At 38.6% G+C, this 14,327-nt stretch overlaps 1 protein-coding gene and 1 long non-coding RNA gene across 6 annotated transcripts in view; one reads left to right on the top strand and one right to left on the bottom strand.

Annotated features, from left to right (window-relative positions):
- Positions 1–14,327, top strand: part of BNIP2 (BCL2 interacting protein 2) — a 2,487,402-nt gene that overhangs the window by 1,345,786 nt on the left and 1,127,289 nt on the right. The window lies entirely within an intron of this gene.
- The window catches only part of LOC122806727, a 44,705-nt gene continuing 34,844 nt past the window's right edge, over positions 4,467–14,327 (bottom strand). The window contains exon 3 of one of the 2 annotated variants that reach the window (XR_006365546.1): positions 4,467–7,295. This is a non-coding gene — a long non-coding RNA (uncharacterized LOC122806727). The remainder of the gene's footprint in view (positions 7,296–14,327) is intronic. The other variant, XR_006365547.1, reaches the window with a different exon arrangement.

The raw sequence follows: 14,327 nt of genomic DNA, 5'->3' as shown, positions 1-14,327 counted from the left end.
ACATCCTTGCCTGTTTCTTCTTTACATATTACAGTACCAGTACTCAAGGGAGAACTGCAGTGTATCCCAGACATAAACAGCGGATGTCGGCTGAAAGTTAACCACAAGCACCAGTGAACACTTGAAAAAGAGTGAAATGAGTAAGAAACTATGACTGGAAATACTGTGTAGCGAGAGGGGAGGGCATTATGTTCATTACTGTAAGTTAACAGAGCAAGAATGAGATGAAATGGCACATAAAATACATTAGTATAAGAATACAGGATGCAGATTTGCAGTACCAAAATTAAGATCCGGTAGGCATGAAGCATGTATTCTCATTCAGTGAAATTGTGGAATAAGAGGATATTTCATTGATTACTGGAGGTGAAAGTGAAAAACTGAGAGAAAGAATATCTCTGTGAATGTGTGTGTGTGTGTGTGTGTGTGTGTGTGTGTGTGTGTGTGTGTGTGTGTGTGTGTGTGTGTGTGTGTGTGTGTGTGTGTGTGTTTGTTAATTAATATGTGTGTCTGACAAAGGCAGCAGAATAGAAGCCAAACCACACAGACAAATAATGTTTTTCTGTATTACTTTGGAGTAAGTGGATGAGAGAAATAAACTGAGATAAACTAGTAGGGAGATGAAAGACTGCTACATTAGTCTAAAGTCTAATCTAAAGCCTTTGACACAGATTGCTGCAGTAAACTTCTACTTCAAATGTCCTCACTAGGTCTCTCCCAGTCCACCCTTCTGTGGTTCAAAAGCTACCTGTCTAATAGATATCAGTCAGTAAAATGTCACTTTACCCACTCTCCTTACCTCCCAGTCACCACTGGTGTACCACAAGGCTAGATCTTTGGTCCCCCCTTTAACATTTTCATCAACACCCTCTATACATCATACAGCAGGTCACCCTAATACAATATGCAAGTGATTCCATTCTCATTTGCACATCTGACAATGTGATACACCTCCAAAGATTTACTCAGAAAACTTTAACAGCCAGTGGAACATGGCTTCATAACTCACAACTCATGCTCAATCCAAAAAAGACAAAACTACTACTTTTCCCCCAAATCCCTCCCTTATGAAAAAACTAAATGTAAAGTCCTCTTTCTTGATAATACAGTCATTGAAGTCACTTCTCATAACAAATTAAATAAGCCAAAAACTTTTACACTAATGCAACTAAAACTATACTTGCCACTACTTATCTCTTCCCCACACTACTTTATGGTGTTCCCATCCTTACTAATCTCCAGGCTTCACAAAAATTACAACTTGAACAAGACTATAACAAAGATGCTAAATTTGCAGCAAATAACCCTTTCAGAACCCCCCTGTATAGCACTGAAAAGACTAAGTTGGTTAGAACTGCTTCATCCACTAACATACACCGCTTCTTACCACCTATAAAATTATCCAGCATCTATCTGCCTGTTTATCACTAAAAAAAAACTTCTACACAACTATGTTCCCAGTCGGTCATTGTGATTCACTGACCAAGAATTCTTGTCTATCTACAAACCTATCAAATCTGCTAGGAATTGTCTTTACTTGTGTAAAGTTGCTAAGGCCTAGAACTCCTTACCTCTATCCATTAGGTCAATAATCTCCTCCCATATTTTAAAACCACACTGAAAGACTTCCTAGCTAAAATTTGTCTCTGTTCTTGCTCATAACCAGGATAAACTATATCCCTAAATGTGAACAAGTACCTTTTCATTCTTTATACCTCCTTACTCTCCCTTCTTCACTTACTTCCTTACTTCTAACAAATTCTCTTCCCTGACTTTCTCTCTAAATCATACTGCTTAACATAGCCATCTTGCACAGCTTCTCTCACTTATTTTCAATTTTTTTTTGGGGGGGGGTCAAAAGGTCAAAAACCAGGGACACATTTTAAACATTGTTTGTATAATTTTGGAAAGTTGCTAGAATAAAATGTTGTGTTACCACCATGCATTTCACTGGCAAGTCTTGAACCCAGGACCCTATGCACTACAGTCAGAGCAACATACCACTATGCCAAATCAGCAGTTTCCTGAAAAATAGGAAGACTGAAACTTAATGGCTATCATTTACTGAATTCAGTTCTCCCTTCTCACCACAGCTGTCAACTTCTTAGCACAAAAACCTGGACAAAGCCAATAATGGGGGAATACAAATCAATTCTCACTTCTCACTCACCATAGCTCAAAACCTCATAGCACAAAAAACCTGGACTAACAAAGCCAATAAATTCTGTTCTCACTTTTCACCATAGCTCTCAACTGTTAGCACAAACATCTGGACAAAGCTCACAAGTGGTGGTAGCTAGGGACTTTAGGCTCACACACACAAACACACACACACAAACAAAACAATGAATACAATGAGGGAGCACTAATCTGTGATCATGCAGCCAGAACAACAAAGCAATTACACAGTTATACTCAACCAAAGCAGGTTTGACCATAGTACTATTCAACCATCATTAATTTCAATGGGCTGTGAAAGCTTGTAGACCCATTGTTACAAATCAGAATTCAATAAACTCCTGCCCTGAAACCAGATGGATTGATAGATAGATATAGATATATTTAAAAGATGTAGCTGTATAACTAGGGTGTCTTTTTAAGATAGACACACACACACACACACACACACACACACACACACACACACACACACACACACACACACACACACACACCTTACATGCAAGTTGCTGAGTCTTCATTCACACACACACACACCGTTCCTTACTTGCAATTTGCTGAGTCTTCATTCACACAAACACACAGTCCCTTACTTGCAAGTTGCTGAGTCTGCAAGCTGCTGAGTCTTCATTCTTCCTGTTTGGAGACCGTTCCTAACATAAAATAATCCATAACCGCTGCCACTGATTTCCCTCTGCCATTCCGAACATAAATAATAAGAGTGCTGCCATTTCGCTGATAATCCCCATTAGAAGAGTGCCATAAAAAGTGCCGTCCTTTTCGCTGATAATCCCCATTCCCACTCGCATTTGAGCAGCCCAGGTCAGCTGGGAATTACATGACATGAGTTCCTAGAGCTCAATTCAGACTGGCTGGTAGCCCTGACGGAGCTGACATCATCGCGCACATGATGACATCAGCTCAAACAGCGCAAAAATTTAAAAATTAAAATAACAACAGAAAAAAATCAGAAATTAAGGGGTGTCACTCCAGAATCATGGCACCCCTTCATTTGGACCCCAAAACTTGGTAAAAAACAAGTAATTTGGTATGGTTGGGAAGTATGCTCTAAATGTACCATAAGCCCATTTTCCCTCGGCTCATATTGCAATTCCTGTTTTTATTACACTAACTTACCTTTAATTTCTCTATAAACTGTCTGAAATTTCTCTAAATATTAAATGATTGTCATATAACGTGTAATGATTCTTAACCAGTGTTTTTATATTGTGTCTAATTTGTTATTATTATTCAAACTGCAAATGTTTTGGTTTTATTTTTGAAGATTGTAAAAGCATTATTCCTAAAATGTTTTTGTAATAATTTGAAGTTTTTCTGTCCAGGCCTCTGCTGAAAATGGGCTTATACCTAGTTGGAATTTCCCAGTAATCAAATTTCAATAAATAAATTAGTAATGAAAAAGTAGGCATGACAGATATAGAGGAATGAAAATGAACACAGGAGTGCTAAGACATTTTTTCTGATGACTAAAAACTGCTGAGTAAATAAAGATGGAACTGAGATAGAGATATTTCAGAATGGAGTTTTTCAGTCTATGTATGATGAAGCTGCATAGCGTAAATCTCAGACCCATTTGTAAAATGAAAATGAATTAAAAAGTAACCACAAACTAGTATTCAGTACTGAAGTATCGGGTAGATCCAGGATACCCTTCCTGACTAGACTATACCACTGTAATACTCCCAGTAACACTTAAAAGGATATTATAGCCATGCTGACACATACTCTGACAAGCTATGAAGAAGATTGCATGTGTTCATAGGTTCATAGGTTCATGGTTATGAACCCATGAACCTAATGAAGAAGATTGTGTATGTCTATGGTTGGTCAGATAAGGTACAGTAAAGGCACATAACATCTAGTGTCTAGCTTTGCTTGGGAACAGCCTTCTACAACTCATTTGTTTACATTTTGCTGGATGTACTGTCTATCGGGGCAGAGACCATTTTCATTGGGGGATTAGATAATAAAATCTCTAATATGCATGCATCACAGACTACAGTGTATAAGGTATAGCAACATGCAGCAATATATTACACATCATGCGTACGCATGTGAAAATGAAGCAGGTATGACTAGAGACACATCAGTTGTGGCACATATAGAAATGATTGCCTTTTAGTAGTACAGAAGCACCTTGAAGGAAGTGAGCAGTCATTCAGAATACTCCACCTTTACAATGTATGGCAAAGACAAGTAATTAATGGAGGACTGTCAAAGCACATGCAAGTTCGGCTACAACAAAGTGAAACACAAATTGAAAATGATGTTTCCATTTTTATTTGCTTACCAAAAAACACAAGGTAAAAAATAAATTACTTCCTACTTTGGCTAAAATATCACCAAGTTTCTTTGGTGTGGTTACTGTACAGAAATCTTTTTACATTGTAGCTTTTTAAACAATGCTTCTCAACAAACATGCTTTTTATAGTATGCAATGACTTCACAAACATACTCATACCTTTTTAATGACATTTATATTATGTAAAGCTCTGTATCAATACACTTAACAGCTCTTCATTTACAAAGATCAGATATTTGTGAATATTCTAAAATAATCTAATAAAGACTCATAGCTTAGAAGAACATCCATTACATTAGTACCATACTACATAGATAAATCTTTATTGAAACTGGTTTATTATAAACAAAATATGTAAACATAGATTGTTATTTAATCTGAATTTAACTAGCTCAGAATACATAAATCTAAGGCACAGAGTGAACAGTTTCAAGACAACTGTGCAAGCACACCTTTTACAGAATTGCATTTTATTCAGTGCACAACATTCTGGTTCATGACAACTATACTGCTAAATGTACAACTGACCTCTGAAATTATGATAGCACCTCTTTAGTAAGTTAGAGAAAAGAAGCCACCACATTTCCAAATAATGTCCAAGCATACAAAATAATAGTATTGGAGCATCACACACAATGGAATAAATTATTGAAATTTACTTGAACAGAATACTAAACTTTGTGTATGCAGTAATGCCCAGTGTGGAGAGAGAAAGATACTGGGATATATAGGACCACATGAGTGCATGTGATTTTTTTCTGCTGCGGAGGTCTTGGCCTCCTTGTGTGCTTCAATCAATTTCAGACAAAAAATACATTCACTTATAAAATTATAAACTCAAACTCTGCCATTCAAAATTTAGTTTCTCAAAGAAGCTGGCATTTTCACTTAAGACATTCAGTATGAATTAAAACCAAATGGAGTCTTGAAGCTTGTTGTGGAAGAGGCTACACATGCTTCTGAATATTTCACCAATCAGAGAACAGCTGCTTAACAGATGTTTCGGTGGTGACTGCCTATCATATGCTGCCATGTATTTAGCCATTGATAGAACACTTGCTACTAGAATCTCGGTATATATATATATATATATATATATATATATATATATATATATATTTATTTTTTTTTTTTGCCTTTTCATGATGTCAGTTTAATGACTAAGAGCTGAAATAATATATTTATTTCAACTCTAGCAGAACTAATTAAATTAGTTCCACTTGTAGTGGTGATGGTCCTAAAATATGTAAAACGGCTCTTGACAATTTATAAACAGTTCTATTACAGAAATACATACATACATATATATATATATATATATATATATATATATATATATATATATATATATTTATATATATATACATAATGTTTCAGATGTGCTTATATGTGTAGGCAGAGTCTGTTAACTAAGGAATATTACTTAGTTAATCTGTTTCTTGAAGTACTTGATTGGGACCCAGCTAAGGGCTTTGTTTACTCGGTTAAAGAACAGCACAGTTTGTGAAATATTATCATGTCAGTTTGATTCCTGCTGACTGGCAGACAGATCGGGCACAATGATAATAGCTAGCGAAACCCTAAACGTGTTAGCACTTTATATTTAATGTACCATATACTATCCCACTTACATTTACAGGCAGTAAGCTTACCAGATGCTTATAAATATAAGGAACATGTTTTCAAATATATTTATTACATTTTGATGAGTTCTCCATTACTGTCTTATATATTTAGATAACAATCTTCACATGCCATTTATGTTTTATGTGCAGTAGAATATAGCAACATTTTAATCATTATGGCATTCCTCTTGCATTACTAGCATACAAGTAGATGTTTGTCAACAATGCAGTGCAGATGTAGCTCTCTGTCAGTACACCTTTAGATATAAATTCTTCCTGTTTTAGCTGAAACTACACTATGCTTACTTACCAAGCCACTGGCCTTAAATCTAATTTTTATATACATTTATCCTCTTGTGTTTTGATGTTCTGATGATCCTTTTTGACAGGTCCCTTGTATTACGAGCCATGCCAGGTGATCTCATTTCGATGGAGTCTTCATCCTCTTGAACTGGTGTGAACTCGGGCTGAAGTGGCTGAGGCTGTGGATAGGAAAGCCGTGGATATGGGACTGGCCTGGGGTAAGACCCATGACTTATGTATGTCTCTTGTTCCTCTTCATCATAGGGGTCCTCGGGATTATAGATCTGGTAGGAGTTAGGAGGTAACTGAACTACAGGGATGTCTTGATCTGTTGGGTCACCATATCCACCTTTACCCACCACCACCACCAAGAGTATTCATAAAGTTAGCAGACAAAAATGAAGGCAGCAGAAAAATCAAGCTAAAACAACTATTAAACCAGAGATTTACATTTAAATAAATTTAATTTACACTGTGTATTAAACTATTCAATAGCATAAAGATACAAAAACGTATCAGAGACAAAAACATAGACAAGACTATGGACAAAAATAAGGAAACACTTGAAGCACATTTTCTACTTCTCAGCACGTCTTCTTATTAGCTTAATGGACTATTTTATAAACTTTATAAAAATAAGTTACAGGCTGATTCTGTTTTGGAAACAATAGCTCAGTCTGGAAAGCTGCCAGGAGATAAGCTGGATGCTGGTATTGCACAGGTATGAGGCACATAAGGCTGAAGGCGCTGTAGGTATATTTATCAAAATGGCTTCATGATGGCCTAGGATGGTGACTCACACAGGAAAAAATGGTACACAGTATTTACGGTTCAGAGCTAGTAATCGTTATACTGTACTTGACCTAAGAAATGGGAAGATGATGGGCAGGTTTAGGAAGGTGAAAATGGGAAGGTGGAAAACAGAAAAAAACATGTAACACAAATCAATACACAGACTTAAATGCACAATTAGGACAAAACTTTTATACAACAGTCAACATAAAGACTCTAAATAATACAAAAGAAAAATCATTTAGGGCTTGGTACTAGAATGCCAGCAAAATTTTCTGGCTGTTGGCCTGCCACAAACTGGAACTTTTTGTCTGTGACAAGAATAATAACCGTACAAGTCATAAAGCAATAATCGTACAAGTCATAGAGCCAGACTGACTGTACAGCTTATATGGGACCAGTGTGGCTACTGTATATGCATAACAAACAAAAATACATGTGTTTCCTGGACGTGACATTTTTAATGTGTTTCACACTGCAAATCACATTCTTTTTAACATTATTTCAGGGATATTAATGTTAACAGATCCCCGTTTTAACTGTAAACAAGATGATGACAGCATTTAGGTCAAGAAACATAATTCTAATTTATAGTCCAGATTCCAAAAGACTTGCTCTCAGAGTAAGCCGTTTAGTCTGACAGCACGTCTTTTGAAATCCAACCCCCAAGTGTAAGCCTGTTTATAGATAGACCTTGTACTGAAGTAAGTCACTTACACTGGAATCAGATCAGACTAACACCACAGTAAATCACTTACACTGAGAGCAAGTGTTTTGGAATCAGGCCAAAATATTATGCCTTTGTATAACAGTTTATCTCTTTCAGATTAAAACCTTGCAGAAACATAGGATTCTATTTCGGAAATATAGGATTAGACAGTGTGTTTTATATTCTTCCAGGCAACATTTGAAGCAGCTAGAATAAGAATTAGGTTTGAAGCATGCCCAGATAAAGAAATGTTATGTTTGGTAAGGATTTGTAGCAATAACACCTTAAAATGTAACACAATAGACAACACAAGGCAAAAAATGACATAACATGTATTAAACTTGTACTATTTCTTTGTTAGAAATCCTAGAGACACACACACACACACACACACACACACACACACACACACACACACACACACACACACACACACACACACACACACACACACACACGTGCACAACACTACATACATACATGCACACATTGTGAATACTTTTTAAGATAAGGAGAAACAAACAATCATTCAGTCACATTATAAAGAGAGATGCATCAGTAGGGGTAATGGTGAAATACCTTACTGTTTGAATTAAGTGAATACCAAACTGCAGATATGACTCTAAATTTCCAAAGGAAAGGAAAATAAAATAAGAACAGAATAAACAGAATGTGTCTAAAGTTATTGACAATCAACGAATTACAGTGTTGGAAAAGGTCTAACTTTCTATACTGATAACTTAATAATATTTTAAAAAGAACTACAATGAAAGTTAACAGGAAAATAGGTGAAATATAGCAAGGATATAAAATGGCAAGGGAAAACAAATTACAAACACTTCAAATGGTAATGAGACTATTGTGTAACAATGGAAGAAACTCAGTATTAACCCTTGAGAAGCCAGCTTACTTTTTTGTACCTAGTTTGAAAATGCAATAAGAAAAGATTATGTATGCACTTTAATTTTCTACCTACAGATCTTGTTTAGCTCTTTGTCTTATCTTCCTCATGCTAAAACATCATCCATATCAATTTCTGATCATCAAAATCATGTACAAGTTCTTGTACTTGAGGCCAGATTCCAACAGTTGCACTCAGTGTAAGTCTGCCCTTATTCTGAAAGACTTGCTGTCACTATAAGTGACCTACTTCTATGTAATGCCTATTTATAAACAGGCTTACACTGGGGGCCAGGTTCCAAAAGACCTGTTCTCAGCCTGCAGTCAGTGTAACTGGACATTTACACTGAGAGCAAGTTGTTTGAAATTGGGCCCTTGGTCTCACGTTCTCTTCTTTATATTGACCTAGTTGTAGTCTTGTATCCTTACTGGCTTTTATGCAGTTATAAAAACACTGCATTATTTCTAGTCACAGCCAGCCTGTTTCATTTTTGTCTCTGCATGGTTTTATATACATATTGAAATGGCCAGGGAACACTATCCAATAAGATTGTTAGCTGCTTGTGCATCAGATCTGTTCTATTACATGGGAGAAAATTGGCGACCACCTGGACCTCACATTCATTCATTCACAGATCTCTTCTTACTTGCAGACTTCAAATTCCAACAACAACCATGAAAAGTCATTTAGCAGGGAAAACTGCCAAACACATTAATACTCCAAAAACAAAACAAAAAAAAAAACAGCAACTCAATAAAAAGCAACACCAAACATCAGAAACAAAACCCAACTCATATCCGTAAATAAATATGTATAAAATAATATTAAAGAATAAAAGAAAACAAAAATCAGAACTGTGACAATATTACACATACGTTACACTAATAAAAGCACTGAAACTGACGTAAGTATACTACCTAATCAGGAATAGTAAAAGACTTTCAAAAAGAAAAAAAATAATCTCCTGATGAAATGAAAGAATACATTTCACAAGCAGTAAGTGAAGCAATGGCTGAAGGGACATAACCTGATCATATGATCATAGGAGATTACTAGGCTAACAGCCCCAGGGCCCTGAGAAGCCTAGCCAAGTTCAACCCATGTTCCCAAGGATGTCTGGTTCAAGTAGACACTAAAATCAGCACCTATCGCCCCTGTAAAAGATGGACACAGGTGGAACCCACAGGGTGAATTTCCAGTTACCCATCCAGTCATTCAAATTGTGCTTAAATACGGCCAGTGAGGGGCTTTGTTTAACATGAACAGGAAGCTTGTCCCAAAGGTGGAGCAACCTCTGTGAGACAAATCTGTCTCTCCAGCAAGTTCTGTTGATGTCACATATGAAGTTAAGGTCCTTTGAGTGAGTGACTCGTCTGCCATTTGACTTGCGAATGTGCAGCATTTCCATCAAAGCTGGGTCAGAGATTGCTCTATATGCAAGACACAGGTCACCTCTGAGCAGTCTATACGGCACAGAGTAAAGTGACAATGATTTCAGTCTGTCCACATAAGACAGATCTTGAAGACCCTGACTTTTCTTCGTAAGGAACCTTTGTGGTTTCTCCAATTGCTGCAGGTGTTTGGAAAGGAACACAAGGGAACATTGTACTTTATTATTGGCCTGATGAGGAAAGAGTACAGGGGAGTTATAACCTCTTTTTTTCTAGAGGCAATGCTCTTACTTATGAGGTCAGCAATATAAAATGCCCTTCTTACCACTGTGGAGACATCACGATCAAAATTAAGGTTGCTGCCAACCTGTGTGCCCAGATCTCTCACCACTGACTGTGTGCTTAGGGTATTGCTATTGATGTGGTAGTTTGCAGGAACATCACCCTTGCTGAAGGGGATAATAATGCATTTTTTTGCATTAAGTTTAAGAACATGACTTTGGCAGCAGTCATTAGTCTGCATAAGACCTTCTTGTAGGATGTTGACATCACTAGGGGTTTTGAATGGTCGCTCCCTGTTTACAGTCATCAGCAAACTTTGTCAGCCACAGTCCTTTAGTTTTAGTCTGCACTTTGGAGAAGTAGATTCTGAACAGTAGGGGTCCCAGAACCAATCCCTGTGGAACACCACTGGTTACAGGTCTGCTGGAGGAGGTGGAGTTCCCTATTTTGACAGTATGAGTTCTATGAGCCAGTTTGCAACTCATCTGACAATATATGGGTTGATACCCAGCTGGGTGATTTTATCAATGATGCCTGAGTGGAGGATTGTGTTAAAGGCCTTGGCTTAGTCCAGGTAGACTGTATGCACAGATTTGCCCTCTTCTAGGGCTTTGGTGACTGTCTTGAAGATGCCCACCTAGTTTAACAGGAGCAATCTTCCCTTGACAGAGCCAAACTGGGTGGGGTTGAGCATTTGGAGATTTCCTATGTCTTTGTTAATAAGGTCCATGATGATTCATTGCATAGCTTTGCAGACAAGGCTGGTCAGGCTAATGGGTCTATAGTTCCTGGGATCCATGGATGCACCCCCCTTTGTGCAAAGGGATGATTGTAGCTGTTTTCCATTCCACTGGGATGAAACCAGTGCTTAGGCTGTGATTGAAAAGCATGCACAATGGTGATGTTAATTCCTGTTTTAACCCATGTAGAATATAGCCTGGGATGTTGTCTGGTCCCATAGAGGCTGTGTTTTTAGCCTTGGATAGGGCATTTAAGACCTGATCCTCAGAGATAATAGGCAGGGGGACAGGTGTTTGGGATGCTTTGGGGTATATGTGGCAGGGACAGTGGAGTGAAGTTTTCATTGATCCAGTCAGCCAGCAGGTTTGCTATATCCACAGGTTCTATATATGTAGTATCATTAACTACGAGTTCAGCGCAAATCTGGGCCTTACCTTTGAGGTTACAGATGTAACGAAAGAATACCTTGTGGTTATCTTTAGTTAGGGAAACTAATTTGGATTCATAGTTAGCTGTGGAGGACTTCACTTCGAGTCTTATCAGCTTGTTTAAGTTGAGGAGGGAGTGTTTTCAGTTCTGAGACTGTTCCTTTCTGCTCTTAAACAGCAATTTCTTTCTTCTATTGTATAACCTATTAATGGCAGTTGTCCACCAGGCAGGTTTGTTTTCCTTGAAGATCTTGCTTTAGTTCTATCAGGTACGGCAGAGTCAATACAGTTGTATAGGTGCTTATATAAAGCATCGGTGTATAACTTAGCATAGGTGTTTGTTCCATCAGTGTGGGGGGGACTATGAAGCTACTTATTCTGTTATGTAAAAGGCTGTTATCAACCTTGGATAAGTTTTTTAGTCTAGTTGTTGCTAAGGGGGGGGGGGGGGTCCAGGAGCGGCCCTAGGTCAACTGGTGCCCTAGGCAAAACAGCTCCACGGCGCCCCCGAATACATTACCTGGTGCCCCCATCCTCGTCTACCTACACCAAATAAATACTGGAAAAGTGCCCCTGCTACACCGGTGCCCTAGGCGGCCGCCTAGTTGGCTTATGCCTAAGGCCGGCCATGGGGGGGTCTTCTGTTATACTTGCTTCTAGCGAGACTGATTTGTGGTCATATCTCACCAGGGATGGCCATACACTGGGGATGGAGCAGCAGTCTCTCATGTTGGTGAGCACCAGGTCCAGGATGCCTGAGCCCCTTGTGGGTGTGTCAACCACCTGGTCCAGTGGGTTGGATTTAACGAAGTCCAGGAATCTTTGTGCAAGTGAGTTAGAACACATATTATTTACCCAGTCTATAGACGGATAATTAAAGTCGCTCAAAACCAGGGTGTTTGGTTGTATCTTGATTGACTCAAGTAGATTTAAGTAGCTGAGTGGATGTCCTGATTCAGATTCATGGAGGGAGTCCTATAGCTGGCAATGACCTGAAGAGGGGTCTTACTTACAGTCAATTGCACCTGAAGTAATTCAAGGGAATTGTGATGTTTAACCAATCTAGAGGTGTATTTATCTTTAATGAATATTAGTACACCACCTCCTTTATTTCTCATGCCCTTAGTTTGTGGTCTAAATGTATGGAAGGAAAGGTAACCTGGTATAGTTGGGGTGCTCTCCACAACCTTAAACCAGGTCTCAGTGACTGCACAAATGTCAGCATCTTCCACGGTAAGGACTGCTTCCAGTGAGTGCAGTTTCTGGTTTAGACTCTTAGCATTTAGCAGCATAACCTTGAGGTTGTTTTTAGTGGGTATTTTTACATTGGGAATTTTGTTCTTGTCATATTGCCTAAAAAAGGAACTATGGGGATGTCAAGTGCCTTAGCCAGTTACCGAAATCCCAGGGGTGACAGATGAAGACTATCTCTGGCAGAGCATTGAGTTCTATCAAACATGTCATCCCAGGGTGACAGATACTGAATCCCCTTTGAATGACATCAGAAACTAAGCCAATTGTTGAAGCCAATCATTTTTTCTTTGTATTGCGGTTTCATCCTAGGTGAAGGTAAAATGCTGCTTAAGGCTAGGGACTTACCTGCCTGAGACACATAATCCAAGAGCTCAGTCATGTCTCTCTTCATATAGTCCAGTGAGGTACATTTCAAGTCATTCATATCAACATGGACTATGACAGAGTCATAACAGTGCCTGTTGTTGAGAGACCTGAGTGTGTGTGTGATGTGGCGGACCCTGGCATCTGACAGACAGCTGACTGTGACCTTTTCCTTATCCATCCTGGTGAGAGGGATATCTGTGTGTCTCACAATTGAGTAATCTATGACAAAGATGTTTGTTTTTGTGTTATGCCTTAGGAGCTTGACTGGCGAGACACTAATGCGTGATATATTATGTGTACTATGTTCTGCAGAGGATGTATTATGTGAATCGTGGTTGTGTTTGTGTTTGGGAGGTCTTTGATGTTTAGGTAAGCTTCTGGTAAGGACCTCTGCACATGTAGGTTTATGTGTTGTTGGTTTGGTAGGCGCAAGAGGTGAGGTGTGCATGCTGATAACCTGCTTAGTATTAGATGGACTGACTGTTGAGCAAGAGAGCCTGGATTCTATGTTCTTGAGATAGATGCATTTCTCACATAATGAATTTGTGTGGACTAGAAGAAGTGGGCTGTCAGTGTACATGAGTCATTTGCTACATTGCCTCAGGATGCCCATGTTAACCAGGCTGGCTGGAGAAACTGTGGGAAATTGTCTGTCCATAATGCTACGTAATTTGATGTGGTCAGAAAACAGGGAGAGGACAGGAAAGAACAGGTAAAGAAGAGGAAAGGAGAAGTGGACAAAAAATATGAAGGGCTAGTGGGTAGGATCTGTGTTGGTACCTCAGGAGCTTCACTGAATGTATCACCTGTCAGTGAGGGACAATCACGAGAACTCACCGATGGAGTACCAGCAGAGTACTGAAGGAAAATGTGCAGGCAGAAGTGTTTGTGTCTATAACCACCAACAGTGCCCACTGCTGCACGGCAGTGCATGATGCACAAACACAGTGCTATGCAGCAAACGAGCACAAACTGATCTAAGCAAATTAACCAATAAAAAGCTCAAAACTTAGCCCCGTTCAAGTAACCTT

Source organism: Protopterus annectens, chromosome 7.part0, assembly GCF_019279795.1.
Source record: "Protopterus annectens isolate FY-2018-M chromosome 7.part0, PAN1.0, whole genome shotgun sequence".
NCBI lineage: Eukaryota > Metazoa > Chordata > Ceratodontiformes > Protopteridae > Protopterus > Protopterus annectens.
The sequence above is the reverse complement of the archived record's forward strand: the minus strand, read 5'-3'. Positions and strand labels throughout refer to the sequence as shown.